Source organism: Schistocerca gregaria, chromosome X (assembly GCF_023897955.1).
Source record: "Schistocerca gregaria isolate iqSchGreg1 chromosome X, iqSchGreg1.2, whole genome shotgun sequence".
NCBI lineage: Eukaryota > Metazoa > Arthropoda > Insecta > Orthoptera > Acrididae > Schistocerca > Schistocerca gregaria.
The window spans coordinates 175,099,772-175,123,856 of record NC_064931.1 but is presented as its reverse complement, the minus strand read 5'-3'; positions in this window follow the sequence as shown (position 1 = coordinate 175,123,856).

Here is a 24,085-nt window from a genome sequence, read left to right as displayed (position 1 = left end):
TAAATGACTGTGGAGGACGTCTCGGGTGATACTCGGTGATCAAAAAAATGGTTCAAATGGCACTATGGGAATTAACATCTGAGGTCATAAGTCCCCTATAACTTAGAACTACTTAAACCTAACCAATCTAAGGACATCATACACATCCATGCCAGAGCCAGGATTCGAACCTGCGACCGTAGCGCTCGCGCGGTTCCAGACTGAAGCGCCTAGAACCGCTCGGCCACAGCGGCCGGCACTCGGCGGTCAACTGCTGTATAATATACACTTTTGCACGACAGAGTTCATCCCATTCCCCCCCTGTAAACCGCACGTTAATACTTTTAGCTGCATTTTTCAATCCCTCTCACAATACACCACTCTTTGCCTGTGGCTGCATCTATACCAACATGTCAACGTGTCGAACAACTAGCTGTTAAATTATGCAATAGAGAGAAGAGCAGAGGTGTACAGGGCTTAATTGGAATCTTCTCATCCACTACATCCTTACTCTGTCCATGCAGTATCACTGGAATATTCTTCGTATGATGGAGGCCAGTGTCCACCTGCGTCATGCTGATTAGGGCCCTCGGTGCACTCCAGCGAGTCAGGGGCTGGCTGGGTATATTCAACCGACAATAACAGCTGATTGTTCTGCTCCATCACAGTTCATCCCATTCCAACTCCGTTAACAGCACTTGAACACATCTCTATGCATTTTCATCTCTAACACAACATGGCAGTCACTGTCCACTGATGCTTCTATACCAAAATTTCAGCGCTATGGACCGGCAGTTGTTAAATAATTTCAGCGCTATGGACCGGCAGTTGTTAAATAATAAGTTGAAATGAAAAGCAGTAGAGCACTGGGAGGAATCGGCAGCTTCTCATCGACCACCGCAACACTCTGTCCTTGCAGTAACACCAGCATGATCTGGGATGGTGCACATTTCAGGGACTACTACTGACCCGCTCCATGTGCCCCCAGCACAGTTCTTCCGAAAATCAGAGACTGGCTGAGCGTCTTCAACACACAAATCGACGAGCAGGATGGATAATAGCAGCTCGTTGTCCTGCTGCAACAGGCTAGTCACATGCGCTACATCATCCCACAATGCTGCTACTGCTGCTGGCCCTGAGAGGCCAGAGGTCGCTTCAGGTCCCAACAAGCCGATGGCTGCTGCTGAATCTCATGTGCTGGAGGTCGCTACCGGTCTGAACATGCTGGAGGTTGCTTCCTGTCTGGAATTGCCAGGAAGTCGCTGAACAAAGAAGAAGAAACAATAAGAATCCACAGACAAAGATATGGAGTTGAACAAAGACATGGAACTAAACTACATGTACTTACTTTTACGCTTCTTCTGTGAGATGTAGGCAGATGAGGATCTCGGCTGCTGCTGATGCTTCATAATTCTTCCACTGCCTGTGACTGAGAGTGCATCTGTCTCATATCCCCCTAACGTAAGGTGACCAAATTATTTTCGGTGAAAACCGGGACACATTTAGCCGGGTGCCAATGGACACCTCATTCCACATGTACCCAGGTTTCTTAATTTTAAATATTAATGTTTTGATACATTTTGCTAACCCGATTATTATAACTATTAAGAGGATGCAAAAGATTGATATAATCTAGATTATCTGCATAATTAATGACATTTAATAAACATATACAGTAATAAAGAAATGTATTACGATTTTACAAAATTTTACAGCTATTCAACTTTTAATCAATTAATATTATCATGAGCTTTAATATTACTGAGCACTTGTAGATGGAATTGACTGTCCTTGGAGAAAAGGGTATTTTTCACTGCATCCAGCCTTCTTGATCATGTCTTTGAGACACAGTGATAAAACTCGACACAATCCATGTTGTAGTTGTACAGGATCTGCAGGATTGCTTCAAGAGAGTCCACCTCCATTCTGTTTCTTTCATCAGTCCACTGGATATTCATGAACGAAAATATTCTTTCCACATTGGCATTATGGGCAGGGATTGCAAATAAATACCTTGCAATTATTACCAACTCAGAGTAATGCTGAAGACAGTCACAGGTTTTAAACAAACTCGCCCACTTCTCATGACATTTCAATTGTGTGTTTTTTTTTTCATCATTCCACTTGTGAAGACTTTCTTCAACAAAATTTGTCAGTATGCCGAGCTGATCAAAGAGACTGGAATCATCGATTTCAATCTCTTTACTCTTCAAATAAGGAACTGCCTCTTCAACACTTTCCCATTTTGGCACTCTCTTCAGTAACATTGAATCAAACATTGGCGATAAGATAAATATGAGGCGCTCCACTTGCTGAGATATTCTACACAAGTGTCATAAAACTTGTTAACTTCTTCTCTAAAACTCCTTTCCGCTGCTTCTGATACTTCTGCTCTTTTAAGGACAGATTTAACATTAAAAGAAATGAAGTGCTGTTCTCTCCTCTTAGTAACAGTTTCCAGAGTATTTTTCAAAACCTCATTTACCTCTATTACACTTTTCGTGCTTCCCTCAATTTCCTTTATCCCATGCTGCAAAGTGCTAAGCTGACTGTGAATGAACCATAAGTAGGCTTCACTTAAAGTGTTACTGAAAAACTGAACCAATATTTTGGGGGCTTTGTCTTCATCTAGGAAAAAATCTTTTAACGGTTCAAACAGGCGGATTCCTCTTTCATCTTCTGGAAACAGTGATAACCAGCGAGTTTTCGAGCGACACATTGCACCCATATATTCAGTTCCCACATAATCAAAGAACTCCTTAAGCCTCTCTGTTCTAACAGTATATATGCAAAAGTGTGAGTATACCTTCATGACGATAGTTTCAACATCACAGCTTAAACTGTCAGCAGATGTGGGCACGCTATTGTGTAAAACATGTGCAGGGCACCCTATGCCTTCAAAGTTTTCATACAATGTTGCCTTTAATTTGGTAAAAACGTTGCATTTGCCTTGTCTTTTTAAACCACCAAAGGTGGTGTTGGTGTTGTCTTCACAAAATGCCACACATTTATTTTTCTGAAGGTCAAACATTTCGCTAGTATTCATACAAAATCTTGAAATTTCGTCAGATGTTTCATTATGTAGGGAACTCACCTTAAAGTTTGGTCTGAATTCCCTGATTAATATCGAAAAACTGAACAACAAACGAAAATATTTTAGTGGCCTTGTGATTGTTGGCTTCAGTGGATATCCCGTAGAAAGAAGACTTTTTGATGTATTCAAGGCTTTCCTCTAGGGAGCAATAACTCCTTTCACTAAGGCTGACACTTTAGTTCTTGCTGAACTAAACTTTTTTGCAATGGAAGAATAATCAAACATAATGCTGTTAAGCTTATTAGTACAGTCACTAGACCTACAAGTTTGTTGATGTTTTACCGCTTGGTAGACTAGTGTAAGCTAGGCTGCTCGAACTTTCGTCTCTTCACTTGACTGATGTTTCACAAAATATTTTTGTAGAGTTTTACTGCAGCTCGGTGCACTGTATCTGTTTATGTGTTTCTTTGACCTGATGTGATCAACTATGTCGGAACGTCCACCTTGACTTATACTAATAGAACGGTTACATACGGAACACTCTGCTTCGTAATCAAAACGACCTTTCTTAATGAAATTCCATTGCTTGGAATAACACTCACTGAACTTGCAGGCACGTTTCGGCATTGCGTTTCACAGTACTGCAGCAATAATACCACTAATATCAGAAAAAAACTATTGCAGTTTGTCTGACAAAACATCAACTACTACACTGTTCTGACAATGAATGTGTGAGTAAGTGGCGCGACAATCGGACGGTTTCATAGCTCTGTTACAACAATACAACTTACTACTTGTTGGCCAAAGAACCGCTCAAAGTAAATTATTGCCTGAGTGTATCAATACTGATACTGTGATTACTAGTATGGGATAATGGAGGTTTTAGACAAATAAGCTAAATATATTAATTTCTTGTGCTTTATTTCCTTTAATATAGCGAAATCCCAAAAATTTGAGAAAGTTTCACAAAATGTATTTAAAAACTGAATTCCGGGACTTTTGAGCGTCCCGAAACAATTTTTCGGGGCAGCGGAACACAGGGATGAAAACCGGGACAATCCCGGTTTTCTGGGACGTTTGGTCACCCTACCCTAACGACATAATCACATGACTGGATGTAGTGTTCCTGACTTTCTATTGGCTCGTGCCATTTTACAGCTTGGGGAGGGCGGATGCTACTTTCCTGTTGGTTCCCAAGGGAAGTGGTGCAGGGAAAAAACCTGTTTCAAGCATCCTCAATTGAGCTCCACAGACCAAAATGAACGCCTCTGGTTCATTCTGTCTGGGGTAGTAGAATAGGGTGAAGTTGTCTCCTCCACTGTGGATTAACCGACTGTGGTCCTTTAGTGCAGCGCCGAGTGGAGGGTGTGAATCAGAGGCTGAGGCGGTTCTGCGACCGTGTAGGCTGCAAATTCCTTGACTTGCGGCATCAGGTGATGGGTTTCCGGGTTCCGCTTAATAGGTCAGGAGTCCACTATACACTGGAGGCGGCTACACGGGTAGCGGGGGCTGTGTGGAAGGGACTGGACGGTTTTTTAGGTTATAGGGTTTCAGGGAACCACAGAAGGGGCGTCCGTCTAAAAGTGGGCAGGTAAAACACAGTAAGGTATTTGTAGAAACGATTGGTATTGTAGTTGTAAATTGTCGTAGTTGTATTGGGAAAGAACCAGAGCTCCAAGCCCTAATATAAAAAAACTGAAGCTCAAATAGTTGTAGGTGCAGAGAGCTGGCTAAAGCCGGAAATAAGTTCAGCCGAAATTTTTTCAAACGATCTAACAGTGTTCAGAAAGGATAGACTAAATACAGTTGATAGTGGAGTATTTATTGCTGTCAGAGGTAGTTTGCCTTGTAGCGAAATTGAAGTAGATAGTTCGTGTGAAATAGTACAGGTAGAGGTTGTACCTGACAATCGGACTAAAATATTCAATGGATCGTTTTACCGACCTCCGGACTCAGAAGATATAGTTGCTGAACAGTTCAAAGAAAACTTGAGTCTCATTTCAAATAAGTACCCCGCTCATACAATAATAGTCGGTGGTGACTTCAATCTACCCTCGATATGCTAGAAAAAAATATACGTTTAAAGCAAATTTCCAGTCTTTAGGTACGGCGGCAGGCATAAAACGTCATCCGAAAATGTACTGAATGCTTTCTCAGAAAGTTATTTTGAACAATAAGTTCATGAGCCCACTCGAAGCGTAAATGGTTGCGAAAGCATGCATGACCTCTTAGCAACAATTAATCCTGGACAAACAGTGAGTATTGTGACGAATACAGGGATTAGCGACCACAAGGCTGTTGCTGCTAGGCAGAATACCATAATACCTACAACCATCAAAAAGAAACGCAAAGTATATGTGTTTAAAAAAGCTGATAAAAATACTCTTAACACCTTTTTAAGAGACAGTCTTCATTCCTTCCGATCTGATCATGTAAGTGTAGAAAAGTTGTGGTATTTTTCAAAGAGCTAGTATCGACAGCAATTGAGTGATATTTTGTTGTTGTTGTTGTGGTCTTCAGTCCAGAGACTGGTTTGACGCAGCTCTCCATGCTACTCTATCCTGTGCAAGCTTCTTCACCTCCCAGTACCTACTGCAACCTACATTCTTGTGAATCTGCTTAGTGTATTCATTTCTTGGTCTCCCTCTACGATTTTTACACTCCACGCTGACTCCAATACTAAATTGCTGATCCCTTAATGCCTCAGAATATGTCCTACCAACCGATCCCTTCTTCTAGTCAAGTTGTGCCACAAACTCCTCTTCTCCCCAATCCTATTCAATACCTCCTCATTAGTTATGTGACCTACCCATCCAATCTTCAGCATTCTTCTGTAGCACCACATTTCGAAAGCTTCTATTCTCTTCTTGTCCAAACTATTTATCGTACACGTTTCACTTCCATACATGGCTACACTCCATACAAATACTTTCAGAAACGACTTCCTGACACTTAAATCTATACTCGATGTTAACAATTTCCTCTTCTTCAGAAACGCTTTCCTTCCCATTGCCAGTGTACATTTTATATCCTCTCTACTTCGACCATCGTCAGTTATTTTGCTCCCCAAATAACAAAACTCCTTTACTACTGTAAGTGTCTCATTTCCTAATGTAATTCCCTCAGCATCACCCGACTCGTTTTGCTTTTGTTGATGTTCATCTTATATCCTCCTTTCAAGACACTGTCCATCCCGTTCAGCTGCTCTTCCAGGTTCTTTGCTGTCTCTGACAGAATAACAATGTCATCGGCGAACCTCAAAATTTCTATTTCTTCTCCATGGATTTTAATACCTACTCCGAGTTTTTCTTCTATTTCCTTTACTGCTTGCTCAGTATACAGATTGAATAATATCGGGGAGAGGCTACAACCCTGTCTCATTCCCTTATCAACCACTGCTTCCCTTTCATGCCCCAGATTCTTATAACTGCCATCTGGTTTCTGTACAAATTGTAAATAGCCTTCCGCTCCCTGTATTTTACCTCTGCCACCTTTAGAATTTGAAAGAGAGTATTCCAGTCAACATTGTCAAAAGCTTACTCTAAGTCTACAAACGCTGGGAACGTAGGTTTGCCTTTCCTTAATCTTTCTTCTAAGGTGAGTCGTAAGGTCAGTATTGCCTCTATATACCACGTTAATTAATAAGTGATGTTACTGATCCCCCATGGTACACGAAACGGGTCAGATCGTTGTTGCAGAAGCAACGAAAAAAGCATGCCAAATTTAAAAGAACGCAAAATGCCCAAGACTGGCAAAGTTTTACAGAAGTTCGAAATATAGAGCGTACTTCAATGCGAGATGGTTTTAATGATTTCCACAACGAAATTCTGTCTCGAAATCTGGCAGAAAACCCAAAGAGATTCCGGTCATACATAAAGCGCACCAGCGGCAAGACGCAATCAATACCTGTACTGCGCGATAACAACGGTGAAGTTACTGATGACAGCGCCACTAAAGCAGAGTTATTAAACACGGTCTTCCGAAACTCCTTCACCAAAGAAGATGAAGTAAATATTCCTGGATTCCAATCAAGAACAACAGCCAAGATGAGAAACATAGAAATAGATATCCTCGGTGTCGCAAAGTAGCTTAAATCGCTTAATAAAAGCAAGGCCTCCGATCCAGATTGTATACCAGTCAGGTTCCTCTCAGAGTATGCAGATAAAATAGCTCCATATTTAGCAACTATATACAACCACTCGCTCACAGAAAGTTCTATACCTAAAGACTGGAAATTTGCTCAAGTCACACCAATACCCAAAAGGGAAGTAGGGGTAATCCGCTAAATTAAGGGCCTATATCACTAACGTCGATTTGCAGTACGGTTTTGGAATATATACTGTATTCGAACATTTTATTGACACATAGTCAGCACTGATTCAGAAAACATCGTAGTCATCGAGTAAAACAGAAGTAATATCCGGCGTTCTCCAAGGAAGTGTTATAGGCCCTCTATTGTTCCTGATCTATATTGACGATATAGGAGACAATCTTAGTAGCCGTCTGAGATTATTTGCAGACGATGCTGTCATTTACCGTCTTGTAAAGTCATCAGATGATCAAAACTACACTCCTGGAAATTGAAATAAGAACACCGTGAATTCATTGTCCCAGGAAGGGGAAACTTTATTGACACATTCCTGGGGTCAGATACATCACATGATCACACTGACAGAACCACAGGCACATAGACACAGGCAACAGAGCATGCACAATGTCGGCACTAGTACAGTGTATATCCACCTTTCGCAGCAATGCAGGCTGCTATTCTCCCATGGAGACGATCGTAGAGATGCTGGATGTAGTCCTGTGGAACGGCTTGCCATGCCATTTCCACCTGGCGCCTCAGTTGGACCAGCGTTCGTGCTGGACGTGCAAACCGCGTGAGACGACGCTTCATCCAGTCCCAAACATGCTCAATGGGGGACAGATCCGGAGATCTTGCTGGCCAGGGTAGTTGACTTACACCTTCTAGAGCACGTTGGGTGGCACGGGATACATGCGGACGTGCATTGTCCTGTTGGAACAGCAAGTTCCCTTGCCGGTCTAGGAATGGTAGAACCATGGGTTCGATGACGGTTTGGATGTACCGTGCACTACTTAGTGTCCCCTCGACGATCACCAGAGGTGTACGGCCAGTGTAGGAGATCGCTCCCCACACCATGATGCCGGGTGTTGGCCCTGTGTGCCTCGGTCGTATGCAGTCCTGATTTGGGCGATCACCTGCACGGCGCCAAACACGCATACGACCATAATTGGCACCAAGGCAGAAGCGACTCTCCTCGCTGAAGACGACACGTCTCCATTCGTCCCTCCATTCACGCCTGTCGCGACACCACTGGAGGCGGGCTGCATGATGTTGGGGCGTGAGCGGAAGACGGCCTAACGGTGTGCGGGACCGTAGCCCAGCTTCATGGAGACGGTTGCGAATGGTCCTCGCCGATACCCCAGGAGCAACAGTGTCCCTAATTTGCTGGGAAGTGGCGGTGCGGTCCCCTACGGCACTGCGTAGGATCCTACGGTCTTGGCGTGCATCCGTGCGTCGCTGCGGTCCGGTCCCAGGTCGACGGGCACGTGCACCTTCCGCCGACCACTGGCGACAACATCGATGTACTGTGGAGACCTCACGCCCCACGTGTTGAGCAATTCGGCGGTACGTCCACCCGGCCTCCCACATGCCCACTATACGCCCTCGCTCAAAGTCCGTCAACTGCACATACGGTTCACGTCCACGCTGTCGAGGCATGCTACCAGTGTTAAAGACTGCGATGGAGCTCCGTATGCCACGACAAACTGGCTGACACTGACGGCGGCGGTGCACAAATGCTGCGCAGCTAGCGCCATTCGACGGCCAACACCGCGGTTCCTGGTGTGTCCGCTGTGCCGTGCGTGTGATCATTGCTTGTACAGCCCTCTCGCAGTGTCCGGAGCAAGTATGGTGGGTCTGACACACCGGTATCAATGTGTTCTTTTTTCCATTTCCAGGAGTGTACTTGCAAAATGATTTAGATAAAATATCTGTATGGTGCGAAAAGTGGCAATTGGCCCTGAATAAAGAAAAGTGTGAAGTTATTCACATGAGTACTAAAAGAAATCAGCTAAATTTCAATTATGCGATAAGTCACACAAATCTGAAGGCTGTAAATTTAGCTAAATACTTGGGGATTACAAGTGCAAATGACCTAAACTGGAACGATAACAGATAATATAGTGCGTAGAGCAAACCAAAGACTGCGATTCATTGGCAGAACACTTAGAAGGTGCAACAGGTCTACTAGAGAGACTGCTAACACCACGCTTGTCCGCCCTACCCTAGAGTATTGCTGTGCAGTGTGGGATCCGCATCAGGTGGGACTGACGGTTGACATCGAAAAAGTGCAAAGAAGGGCAGCTCGTTTTGTATTACCGCGAAATAGGGGAGACAGTGTCACAGACATGATACGTGAATTGGAGTGGCAACCATTAAAAGAAAGGCGTTTTTCGTTGCGACGGGATCTCCTCATGAAATTTCAAGAGCACCAGTATTCTCCTCCGATTGCGAAATCATTCTGTTGGCACCCACCTACATAGGGAAAAATGAACATCATGATAAAATAAGAGAAATCAGAGCTCGCACAGAAAAATTTAAGTGCTAGTTCTTCCCGCGTGCCGTTCGAGAGTGGAACAGTAGGGAGACAGCCTGGAGGTGGTACATTGAATCCTCTGCCAAGCAATTTATTGTGAATAGCAGAGTAATCACGTAGATGTAAATGTTTCAAAAAATAGCTGCAGCACAGGCAGTAGTCTCTATCAGTTGTGAAATGCATCTTCAATCTTCAGCCTATCCCACTCCATTGCCATTGTTTGCTGAAAAGTATTCACCCCACACTCATCCATTACCATCTCCTCCCATTCCTCCTGTAGTATTGTATGGACGCAGTCCTCAGCTGTATGCTTAGAAGTAATATACTTATTAAATTCCTCTCTGTCTGACAACAACATCTCTTTAATTGAACACATTACGACAGAACCTTCTCAGTAGGGGACTATATACTGAGACACTGCATTAACACATTCTGAACAAAGATAAAACATCCAGCAAAACGCATGCTATACCATAAAATCTCTATTTTTTTCATTACATGAGCAACCCATACTGAGATCCATACTGTCTGACAGCTCAACACAGATTGAGCGATTTAGGGGTGGGAGTCGATTGGAAAACTGCTGCTACGTGGTGCCAGCGTGTGCAGCTAGAGCCTCAGCAGTGGACTGAACCCCACGGCATGACGATGCATATGCTCGGTGGTCTGAACAGTGCCTGGAGGTGTCCGGTCGGCTGACATATGCGTGGAAGACCCAAAACAATGACTCATATATCACACTTCATTCCATTCCTCGAAACTTACAGATATGGAAATTGGGGGAGAGGTGGGGAAGAGTCCTGTGTCCCATAAACTGATTAAATAAGGAATATGCAAACTGAAGTGAACAATATATTGTTACATCAAATTAATATTTATTCGAATTTCATGTTGTGAGAGCCTTCCTTTCTGACAGCTCACCACAATCTGAATATTTTTCCTGTCAGTTTCCAGATGAAGGAGGCGAGGGCTGAAGTGATACAGGGGAGGGTAATGTTGGGGGATTTCCTGTGAGGGGGAAAAGAGGCTCAGAAATGTGGATGGAGTGATAAAAATGTGTCCCTTTTCCCAGAGGGATTGGGGAGTAGGAGGGGCAGGGGGAAATGTGAAAGGGCTATCAGAAGGATGGATTGGTGTGCGGACATTTGCCACGCCAGACATTGTCCACGATTTTACCTGCTCCGAAGGTTGGGTCCCTTGTCTCCCCCTCCTCCTCCTCCTCACCCGCCGCCCGACCCACAGTAAAGGTACTTACTGAGCCTTTCCGCTGGTTTTCTTAACATAGGACCAGAATCTCTATGGATTTTCCGCCGCATTTCTAGAGAGAGTTTCGTTGTGGAAACTATTAAATCTATTTCGCACTGAAATCAGCACCAAATTTCGAGCCTCAGTAAAACTTCGCCATTCTTGGAGATTTTGCTCTCGTCTCAATTATACGTGCCCTTTTCAGTGCTCCTGCAGCAGCTTTCTGTCGTGTTTTGTAAACCCTACGGTCGCAGGTTCGAATCCGGCCTCAGGCATGGATGTGTGTGATGTCCTTAGGTTAGTTAGGTTTAAGTAGTTCTAAGTTCTAGGGGACTGATGACCACAGATGTTAAGTCCCATAGTGCTCAGAGCCGTTTGAATCAGCTCCGTCTGTTATTAATTTATTTGGTATGAATCTCTCGAGTGCTGTTGACACTATTTCTTTGAACTTAAGCCACATATGGTCTTCACTTACATAGTTTGGAAGGACTTTCTCTTAGAAAGACGTAAATCGAATTTTTAGTTGCTTTTATAAATAAATATATTTCGCGTTTAGTTTTGGTGAATTTCTTTCTTATGGAATTGAGCCTCGCTACGACTGCGTGTTCACTAATCCCTGTATCCGTCGTGATGCTTAGGATTATATGTGGCTTAAGAGGTCAAGTGTGTTTTCGTAACCATTTACAATTTGAATGACCTCGTGAACTAATTGTTCAAAATAATTTTAAAAAAAGCATCTAGAACAATTACGGAAGTTGTTTTCTATCTACAATAGGGTCTGAAAATGTATTTTTGTTAACATTCAGGTGGTAGATTGAAGTCACTGCCAACTATAACAGTATGAGTAGGGTACCTATTTTCGATGAGACTCGAGTTTTCTTTGAAATGTTCAGCAGCTGGTACATCTGAGACGGGGGCGAGGGGGGCGGTAAAAGGAGCCAGTTATTAATTGATTCCAGTTGTCGAACATAACCTCTGTCCATACTAAGTCACAGGAACTGCCTGCTTAAGGGTCGCTTGTGAGCTGGAACACACATTACAAGTATTTTTCCTTAAGTTGTGCATCTTGTTTCTGTTGTAGTGGAGATCATTAAAATTACAGCTTTTCCCTGCAAAACCTAGGATGTTTGGTCTGTGACCCTGTAAATACCAGAGGTAAACAATGTAGAACAACAACGTACGTTAGAAGCATAGCATTCTGTATTACTTCATTTCCTTATTTCTAACATTTTAAAATTGTACGTCGACTTTAGATGACATGTCAATCATAGATGTTCTTATTTCTGTTTATGAACATACTTTCAGTCATGTTTTGAACATTGTTAAAAATGGCTCTGAGTAATATGGGACTTAACTTCTGAGGTCATCAGTCCCCTAGAACTTAGAACTACTTAAATCTAACTAACCTAAGGACATCACACACGTCCATGCCCGAGGCAGGATTCGAATCTGCGACCGTAGCAGTCGTGCGGTTCCAGACTGTAGCGTCTAGAAACGCTCGGCCTCCCCGGCAGGCTTGAACGTTGTCCCGGTACACTTTATTAACTAATGTTTCGCCGCAAGGGATATCAGATTTTAGAGAGTAAATTAATACGGAGTACATCGTTCTTCTTTTCAAACATTCACAACTTTTCTTTATGTTCAACCCACGTGGGGTGTACTTTGTGAGACCAGTAATACGTGCTTATACAATTGTTTGACCCATCAGGTTAATAGTAAGACGATAGTAACCAGTTCGAGGTTTTTCTTTTGTAAATTGCTTTTCGATCTAATTTATTTTAAATATCAAAATTATTGTGGAGTTACACTCTTTGTGTAAACCAAATTGACCACGTGAAGCATGTGGTGTAATCATCAAAGGAGCCCTCAGCTATTCTTTTCGGGTAGATTTCACAGAGAGTTAGTATGAATTTAGTAGACCAGTGTGTGGTAATTACATGACAGACAGGATTGTGCTATGAACGTAACTTCTTTGGGTGAAAATTGAATCGGTTGGTTGTGGTTAATTTCCTCTTGCATATGTTTCAACGTTCTTCGTGTGTTATTTTATGAATGCAGTGTTGTATGCAGTCTCCCAATCTTGGTTCCATATTTGATGTGTTCTGTAAGATTACAATCTCACATTTTCACTATCCTAAATAAGGCACCAGTTTAGTTATGAATCAAGTTTAATATGCTGAAATTTCAATGATCAAAGTTGAAATAAATTTCCAAATATAAACTGATTTATTTATTTTTATTTAAATTCTCTTATATATATATATATATATATATATATATATATATATATATATATATATATATATATATATATATATACTCCTGGAAATTGAAATAAGAACACCGTGAATTCATTGTCCCAGGAAGGGGAAACTTTATTGACACATTCCTGGGGTCAGATACATCACATGATCACACTGACAGAACCACAGGCACATAGACATAGGCAACAGAGCATGCACAATGTCGGCACTAGTACAGTGTATATCCACCTTTCGCAGCAATGCAGGCTGCTATTCTCCCATGGAGACGATCGTAGAGATGCTGGATGTAGTCCTGTGGAACGGCTTGCCATGCCATTTCCACCTGGCGCCTCAGTTGGACCAGCGTTCGTGCTGGACGTGCAGACCGCGTGAGACGACGCTTCATCCAGTCCCAAACATGCTCAATGGGGGACAGATCCGGAGATCTTGCTGGCCAGGGTAGTTGACTTACACCTTCTAGAGCACGTTGGGTGACACGGGATACATGCGGACGTGCATTGTCCTGTTGGAACAGCAAGTTCCCTTGCCGGTCTAAGAATGGTAGAACCATGGGTTCGATGACGGTTTGGATGTACCGTGCACTATTCAGTGTCCCCTCGACGATCACCAGAGGTGTACGGCCAGTGTAGCAGATCGCTCCTCACACCATGATGCCGGGTGTTGGCCCTGTGTGCCTCGGTCGTATGCAGTCCTGATTGTGGTGCTCACCTGCACGGCGCCAAACACGCATACGACCATCATTGGCACCAAGGCAGAAACGACTCTCATCGCTGAAGACGACACGTCTCCATTCGTCCCTCCATTCACGCCTGTCGCGACACCACTGGAGGCGGGCTGCACGATGTTGGGGCGTGAGCGGAAGACGGCCTAACGGTGTGCGGGACCGTAGCCCAGCTTCATGGAGACGGTTGCGAATGGTCCTCGCCGACACCCCAGGAGCAACAGTGTCCCTAATTTGCTGGGAAGTGGCGGTGCGGTTCCCTACGGGACTGCGTAGGATCCTACGGTCTTGGCGTGCATCTGTGCGTCGCTGCAGTCCGGTCCCAGGTCGACGGACACGTGCACTTTCCGCCGACCTGTGGCGACAACGTCGATGTACTGTGGAGACCTCACGCCCCACGTGTTGAGCAATTCGGCAGTACGTCCACCCGGCCTCCCGCATGCCCACTATACGCCCTCGCTCAAAGTCCGTCAACTGCATATACGGTTCACGTCCACGCTGTTGCGGCATGCTACCAGTGTTAAAGACTGCGATGGAGCTCCGTATGCCACGGCAAACTGGCTGACACTGACGGCTCCGGTGCACAAATGCTGCGCAGCTAGCGCCATTCGACGGCCAACACCGCGGTTCCTGGTGTGTCCGCTGTGCCGTGCGTGTGATCATTGCTTGTACAGCCCACTCGCAGTGTCCGGAGCAAGTATGGTGGGTCTGACACACCGGTGTCAATGTGTTCTTTTTTCCATTTCCAGGAGTGTATTTATATATATCACCGGTTGTCATATGACTATTAAAAGATTATAATTAATGTTAGTCTGGTTGGGAATTTGGTAAGCTAGATTGGATACCTGGTGAAACAGTTGCGCAGTAATGGAAGGTTAACTTCCCCAGACAGCTCACAACTTTTAACCCACTTTTATGGTCTTGAATAGCAGCACCGCTTTCAGAACAAATTAAAGCAACAACCTTACAAACTTAGAAAAACTTACTTTTACGTCCTACTAGTTTTATCGGCAACACTACGCTCCACTTTAATTCGTCTAGAATTTTACTCTTTTTTAACTGTTTGGTTAACAGCCTCACATATTTACATTCAGTTTGGACATTTTTGTTTACGAAAATAATTATTCTAGCTTAACCGTACCTTTTAGTTTGCTTCTTTTACATTTTACTCTGAAAATCTCGTACTTAGTAGTATGAGTCTAATCCAAAGGAATTTCATAACAGGTGTTCCCTTTTGGATAAAGAGATGGGGCCCCTCCACGCCCGCACCAACGTGGTGACCAAACCAAAAGTTCTACTGTCACCTCCGTCAACTTGTTAGTTATCTAATTAGTGGATCACAGGATGCTGGGCTGTGATGTTATCCGTGCGTCTGGGTAAGATTACGCATTAACACGGTCCATCAGGTGATAGATTGTGGGCGAAACGCGAATGAGGGTAGCGATTTGAAGAGCAGAGGAAAAAAAGTGCCACGGCTCGTGCCGAGGGAAAAAAAACCTCTGCGACAGTGGGATGGGTAGTAAGAGCAGTAGTGGCTTACTAGCTGCGACAGTTCATGCAAGGTTGGGTTTGTTAGTGTGGGTATCATGCATCATACCGTGACGCGATGGCGATGTGTCCTGGTCTGCTGCTGCTGCTGCATTCCTGAAACAGTCCTGAAACAATCAAGGTTCGTTATATATTAGTGGGTGATTGGCCAAAAATCATCTCACTGTGTGAGGGGTGAGTGTAGCTTGTCTGCATGTTGTGTACGGTACGGCTTCCCTGCGTGTTGCCGGTTCTTCGGCAGGTGTGTTACAGCTGGTTATCCAGTAGTCTTGGCTGATAGGCAGGGGCTCACCTGTACCGTTGTGTTTGCGTGCACTTGGCCATAGATGTTAGGTCCTAGCAAGTATCTTTTTTGGTCTGTTATGTTTCCATCTATGGTTGTGGTCGTAGTTCCCCAGATTCAGAATAAACGGGTTCTGCAAGTGTCTAGAGTTTCTGTATAGTCTCGTGGCGAGTTTATGGATTACCTCCGTGAGAGTCTCAAGGCGGTATTCCCGATGAAGATCCGCGATGCATGTGTATCGTGGAGCATTGCTTATGATTTTGAGTACTTTGTTTTGTATGATCTGCAGACGGCGCAGACGTGTGGGCGCAGCGTATCCCCAGACAGGGGCTGCATACGTCATCAGGGGTCGAATAAGTGTCATGTATAGGGACCTCGACACCCGTCTGTTCAGTGTACTACACCTGTTGAGCATAGGGTAGAGTTGTCTGAGCCTCGCGCTTGCTCTGTTGGTCATGTGTTGTATGTGGTCCCCCCAGAGTAGTTTCCAGTCCAGCCAGACACCAAGGTATTTGACTTTCTCGCAGAAACGTATTGGGCGTGCATGTAGTGTTATTGGTCTGCAGTGCCGATGTTTGCGCAGATGTTTCGGTCTTCTTGTGAACAGAACGGCTTCGCACTTGTCGACGTTTACTTTAACACGCCATTTCTCCAGCCAAGGCTCAGCCGCTCTGAGTGCAGTCTGTAGTCGTGACGTAATGTTTGATGGTTTCCAATCTTGCACGAGGATGGCGGTGTCATCCGCGTAGATTGCCATCGTTGTGTTGTGTGTGGTTGGGAGATCGTTTATCTACAGGTTAAACAGTAGGGGCCCTAGGATGCTTCCTTGGGGTACTCCCTCGTTTATACCGTGTCGTGTTGATTGTTTTCCCTGCACGTCAGTGTTGAAACTCCTGTCTGTGAGGTATGAGTGTATGAGACGCACCATCCCGTCTGGGAACCCTGCGTCGCTAAGTTTGCGTATTAGGCCGTTGTGCCACAGACGATCGAAAGCCTTCTCGATGTCCAGGAACACCGCGCCAGTTGCTTTGTTCATGTTGTATCCATGTGTGATGTATTCAACGACACGGAGGAGTTGTTGTGTTGTTGAGTGGTGATTCCTGAAGCCGAATTGCTCCGGTCTCAGGGTGTCGTTTGTTATGCAGTGCCTAGTGAGTCGTTTTAGTATTACCTTCTCAACGAACTTACTGAGTGCGCTCAGCAGACTGATGGGTCGGTAATTTTGTGGGAGGGAGTGGTCTTTCCCCGGCTTCCTGAACATCAGGACCTTGGCCGTCTTCCAAAAGGCGGGGAAGTGTTGGTGTTTTAGTATGGCATTCGTGATATGTGTGAGGTATTCTACAGCTTTATCCGTGAACTCCGGGAGAACACGGTTTTGAATGCCATCATGGCCAGGGGCTTTCCTAGCAGCGGTATGCATTATAGCCCAGGAGACTTCGGCTGTGCTAGCATGTTGAATGTCATCGCGCGATGGTTGGGCTAAAATGCGTGTAACCTCCTGGTCAGTAGCAAGTGTGAACACTGGATCTGATGGTACCAGGTTCGGAGTGAATGACGCTGCGAGTGTGCGGGCCATCAGTTCTGCTTTCTCCTCCGCTGAGTATGCAGATCCGTCTGGCCCTTGTAGCGTTGGGGTGTACATTTTCTCTCTGGTGAAGTGTCGGGCTAGTTGCCACATGCCAGGACGTGAGGTGTCCAGCCCTTCGAGTTGTGTTCTGTGTGTTTGGATTTTGTTGTGTATGATACCCTGTAGCCTGTTAATGTGCCGTTTGAAGTACTGTCGCCTGTTACGCTGCCATTGTCTCCTCAGGCGATTCCTCATCGAGATGAGGCCCAGGATTTCCTGGGGCAGCGCAGCACTGTGTTGTTGTGGCGTGCGTTCCGGTATGGTGCCCGCCACTGCGTCCTGGACGGCGTTAGTGAGGGTTTCTACTGCCTCGTCGATTTGCGCTGTTTCGTTAATTTCGTGTATGGGTGGGATGTGGCTATCGAGCGTTTCCTTGAACAAGGTCCAATTCGCACGCCTATAGTCCAGCATCTTGCGTTGTTACATGTGCTGCAGTGTTTCCTCTATGTATAGTATTACAGGTTGGTGATTTGAGGGCAGATCGTTTACAACGGTAACGTTGAGTGTCGATGTAATGCCCTTGATGAGGGCCATGTCTAACACATCTGGCCTGTGTCCCCTCTTATAGGGAATGTGCGTCGGTTCAGTCGGCGCTAGTGTGATGTAGTTTCTGCCTAGTGAATGTTCGTACAGTTTTTTGCCGTTGGGATTTCGTATGCGTGAGTTCCATTCTGGGTGTTTAGCGTTCAGATCTCCAGCTACTATTACTCGCGGTGATATGTTGAGTAGCGTGCTGATATCGCTTGTTGAAATGTTTTCAGGAGTGTTGTATACGGATATCAGTGTAGTGTAGGCTCCATTGAACTTGACCCTGACGGCCGTGGCCTCGATTTTTTCCAGTTCAGGGAGCTCTATGTTTGTGTGCTCAATGTCTTTGTGTATGACGATTGCAGTTCCACCTGCCACTGCGTCGCCTGGTCGGTCGGTACGATAGACGCAGTAGCCAGGAAAGTTTAATTGTTTATGCGGTTTGAGCTTAGTCTCGCTCAATAGTGCCACAAGGATTCCCTTGCGCTCTAAGAACGCGGCAAATTCTGCCCTTTTGTTGTAGATCGAGTCTGCATTCCAGAACAGGATCTGTGATAGTGTGCGTGGGTTTGCGTTACGGGGCGGGTGTGGAATATTATCCATGTAGGGGAGTGAAAAGTGTCGAGATGGCAGTGTGTATGATAGCCCAGTACTGGCCGGGTTCGGCGCTCATGAGCTGTGTAATGAGTGTAGTGACGACCGTCAGCACCTTGGCAAGGATATGAGTGGTCGTGTGTTGAGGAAATAATGTTTCCATTATTCCCCAGGTGATGTGTTGGTGTTGGATGTGGCAGCCTGTGATGCTGTTGCAGAGTTAGCGGCCGCTTGTGCGGGTAGTGGTATGTTGTTAGGGGCGGCGTTTGTATCTATGTTTTGTGACAGAAGTTGAGGTGCCTGTGTTACTTCTGTGGTGAGGGGGATAGTAGTGTGGGTTACAGTCTCTATGTCTTGTTGACTGTTTTCCTGTGTGTTACTGGTCTGTTGTTGCTGGGTGGTTTGTTGTCGCGTCTTGGAGTTCCCTGCCCTGTGCCCTCGTGTACGTCTGTTCTTCCTCTGGGCTTGGGGTTCTGGGGGTTTTTGTGTTAGTGCGTTTCCCTGTGTGGCGTGCGTTTCTTCGCAGCACGTGATTTCAGGGAGTGGGGTCGTGTTGTTTGGAGGCAAAGGTGTTGGCACCGGTGCTTCCTGGTTTACAGGTGTTGTCTGTGGCTGCTGTGTGGTTGTGGCAGCGGTTGTTTCTTGTGTGGGTGTAGGGCGCTGAAGTTCCGCAGCCTGTGCCGTCCCGCCAGGGCGAACAACCTTGGCAAACGTGATGCCGTTCCTAACTGGGTTCGGCGCCGGCCTTGGACGTGGGATGTCGTTGAGTGCCCTATGTTTTTCTAGTTTACGCTTCAGCGCTTGTTTGTATGCGCTGCACGTCCTGTAATTGGCCGCGTGCGGCCCATTGCAGTTGGCACAGCGTCGCTGGTGTGGTTGTGTCTGTGTACATGTGTTGGAGTTGTGATTGCCAGCACATCCGCGGCAACGAGGTGCCAGGCCGCAACGAACGTCCGAGTGGCCGAATCGCTGGCAATTGTTGCATTGTTGGGGGGCCATGGGTGGTTTGTAGAGTTCTACACGTACGTCCATCTGCAGAAAGCTTTTTATCTGCAGGATGTCGCGGGAATCAGCCGTGTTGGCCAACTCAACCATGTAGTGAGGTAGTAGTGCGTGTGTTCGGAACTTTTGCAGTCGAATCTCAGATAACAGAGCGCCTCCCGTACTGTATCGTTAGGGGTACTGGGATCCCTTTTGGATGATTTATCCTCTTAATCAGGCAAAAGTAGGCTGCACAAATTATAGTTAGTACCTCCCTAATACTGCTAGTTGATACAGTGATTGTTATGATTTGTTGTTTACGATTCTCTTGAAATCTCCAAACGTGCTCCAAACATTTGATATACCGAAATTTGTCCTTTTTCTACTGTAAGGTGTCAGTATTTTGCACCTTAAAAGAAGTCTTTCCCTCCAATATTACTTGGTTAAGCGCCTACAAGGATGTGTCAAATAGGTCCTAATCCATTATTGGATCATCTGTGTGACTAACATCGTCAAGTACACTTAATTTAATTCATACTGTTTGCGCGTGTAGGGTGATTGGGTAGAAGCAATGCTGTACTAGCTCAGTGTGCCGGCCGCTGTGGCCGAGCGGTTCTACGCGCTTCAGCCCGGAACCGCGCTGCTGATACGGTTGCAGGTTCGAATCCTGCCTCGGGCATGGATGTGTGTGATGTCCTTAGGTTGGTTAGGTTTACGTAGTTCTAAGTCTAGTAAGTCTAGGCGAACGATGACCTCAGATGTTAAGTTGGTTGGTTGGTTGGTTGTGTGGGGAAGGAGACCAGACAGCGTGGTCATCGGTCTCATCGGATTAGGGAAGGATGGGGAAGGAAGTCGGTCGTGCACTTTCAGAGGAACGATCCCGGCATTTGCCTGGAGTGATTTAGGGAAATCACGGAAAACCTAAATCAGGATGGCGGGACGCGGGATTGAACCGTCGTCCTCCCGAATGCGAGTCCAGTTGAAACGTCCCCTTAGAAAAATTTGTACAAGACTGTGCTTAAACTGAAACACAATATTTTTGGCGCAACGCAATCTGCCTTCCAAAAATCCCTACGAAAGAATGGCTCTGACTAACATTAACCTATACGTTTCACAAATCACTTACCTCACAAAAATCTTCATTACTCAAGCTACTGCAATACAGCGAGCGCCACTACTGCCAGCTAAATAAAAGATTCAAACTACTGAAGGCACTAACTACTGATAGGCATAGTTAGCAAATGAAAGATTTTAATAGAGAACAAGCAATGTATTTATCTCACTAGTCATAATATATATAGCAGTTCATGACATCAATTCTTACAAATTACAAAACTCCGCCATCTCTCTCCCCACGTCCACCACTGCTGGCAGCTCACCTCCAACTGCGCAACGCTACACGCTGTTAGCATCCAGCTGCCGCTGCCCGACACTACAATGGCAGACAACAATGCAAACTAGCCACAGACTGCACACAGCACAGCCAGTGATTTTTCATACAGAGCGCTACGTGGCGTTACCAATAAGAAAACGTAAACAGCCTACTTACATAGCCCCCATGCTCCCCACAAAAAAAATTTACAAATTGTTTTGGGCAGTGGCCAATACAGTTTTGAAAATTTTTTTTCATAATTATGATTACAATAGCAAAGAAATCAAATGCACACACTTATTGATACCATGTTGGTCAAAAGCTAAAATTTTCTCACATTCCATATAGACATTCCTGATCATTCATCACAGTAAAAATGCAGTGTTTTTTTTTCAAAGTCTGAGCAATAAAAGAAATTGCACTTGGAAGTAGTGGATTTCTAAGCAGTCTTGAAGAAGTAGTGTTGTCCTTCCAACGAAAGGCAGTGCTGAGTCTTGACATGCAGACAGGTAATGGGCCACAGCAGAGTCAGTCGACATTAAAGACTATCGGTAGGTAGGTCATCACAGAGCAGACCCACTGTAGTCCTGGTAGAGATTACTATTGGTGGGCCACTAGAGGTGCAGACCCACTGCAGTCCTTGTAGAAATAATGGTATTGGTGGGTCATCAAAGGTGTAGACCCACTGTAGTCCTTATAGAGATGGCCAGCAGCCATCTGTTTGACTGTGCAGGCACACAATCACCATTGAAGAGTCTTGCAGGTAATATAGCAAGTCCATAACCACCACTTGTGCACTCACAAAAATTGTTTTTGAAATGTCCTTACAACAAGCAATGCTGTTATCCAGTCCCTTACTGAATTATTAACACACGTGCAAACACTATCAGTCCCTACTTCTCACATATTGTCCATATACTATGACCAACAGAAACTTGTGCAGTGAAATGTAATTTACAAGTTACTTAATTTGATGAACTGGTGTCAATTACAATTTTATAACATAAGAATACAATAACAAAGTACAAAATATATCATTAAAGAACATAACAGTACAGATAACTTTTGCAGTAATACAGGCTTTACAAAAGAATCGAAATAACAAATACATCAGTGTTACAAAAATTATGACATAAGTACATACATAAAAGGTCAGAATAACTTTTGAAACATCAACTTCACACATGAGCATTAGAATAAAACAGAATAAATAATGTGTAAACATCTTTACAAAGTAAATAACATGTTATTAATGCAAATTATATTTGAGGATAACAGTATTCCTCATCATAGTGAATGTAGCTGAATATTAGAAAATTCTACAACATAAGTCTTATCAGATGAACATATAAAGACAGGAAGAACATAAATACACAAGGGTACACAAACATATAGTGGGATAACACAAGGAAAGGGCATGCTTTGTTTTACTGCAGTATTTTGCAAATAAAACTTTCTTTACTTCTCGGAGATCTCCCTTCGTTCTTCATTATTTCCAAAAAGTCCTATCTATACCTGCTTTCTGTACTTTTCTCATATAACCTCTCAGTGCATTTCTTCAAATTCATCGCAACTCATTCTCTTATATAGGCTACCCCCTCTTAAGCTAACTTAAATCTACTGAGCTCAGATGCTTAACTAAGGGACGAGGCAATGCAGCAGCACAAAACAATTAATACAAACAGCAATGAAAAAATGGAAATTGGCAAAAAAAGGCAGCAATATTACAACTAATATAAGGCAATGCACAGCAAACAAGAAAAAATAAATCAGTAGTAAAACTGGCTTAACAGAGTAATGCAAAGTGAAATTTAGTAGGACTATGCCTAGCAAACAGCAGCAGAAAATGCAATAAATTATATCTAAACATGACATAGCTCAAGCAGAAAAAATATTACACTAAAGACAACAATCCAGATAAGGGAAATGTATATTCACATCTTAATTTCTATATAATTAAAGTGGTGCACCACAAAAACTAATGCTACAACAAATTACCAAGTACTTGAAAAGAAAATTATGTATGCAGTTCCTGTTACTAGTCCCTTCTTATTGTTCTTTCCTTTCCAAGTGCTCCTTTTTTTTTTTTTTTTGAAGAATGTGGATCATAAAATTATTATTTAACAGAACTGTTGACAGAAAGTTTTCACATTAGCAAATGCATTTACTTTTACTTTATAAAACCAATGCTGCAACACAGCTGGAAAACAGATATCAAATGAAATAAGCATTTATGTAAAAAGCATAAAAATATCATTCAATAGTGATGTGGCATTTCATAAGTTAGTAGAAATTCTATCAATTCTCCTAGAAAGACGCTTGTCATTATCAAGTGTACAGATGTAAGAAAGTATCTTTCCAAGTAATGAGCGTGTCGTTTTTGCGCTGCTTTCTACAAAGGAATGTCAATAGCGAGGATAACGGCCTCCTTTTTTTTTCACCTGTGCCTCTGACAGGCACACACTAATGGCTTTCTTTTGTCAGGTGGTTGTCGCGCAGCTGTGTGCCCACGACGCATTACGTGCAGGTGGACACTTAACTGTCTTGTCGAAATATTTACGACACCAGTTTCCGCTACAGTGGCAGTCTCCTATAAAAAATATTTCATAGGTCAAGAATTTGCGTTACACATCTGTAGAAACAAAATCATATTGATATAACAGTGTCCAAAAAATGTTCGTCGGCATTGTAATACATTCACGCATTTACATACATTTCATAACTCTTAAAGTACGATTCTCGGTTTCCGACATCCTTTTTCACAAACCAGAGTCCCTAACCACTACTCTTTATTCCTTACCTTATTCGTCGACACTTCTTCAATATTTCATCATGACAGATACATAGCATAATCAAATAACTCATATAGCACCAGCTTATTGATCATAAACATAGCGCAACAGCATAATACACATAGTCATCGTAATAACAACATCATAACACCTCAGTCAAATTCTCAAAATCGTCGTAGCTTCCTCCACTAATTTCAAAACCTAAAAAAATTCTCTGTCATGTCAAAAGTGTCATCTACCTCAAACGTACTTTAAAAATCGTGATCCCATACCAAATATGTCATTCAAAGCTCTCATAGTATCACAATGGTTCCGAAAAAGTATGAACAGTTCACAAAGTACAGACAAAATACAATTTCGTAAGTATGAAGTTATCCAACTGTGTAATTACGTAACCATCTGTCACTGATGTAGTAAAATAAATGTTTGTCTCTCTCAGTTAAATAACCAGATAGCTGTGTAATTTATGTGTTAGAGAAATATGGTACCGATGT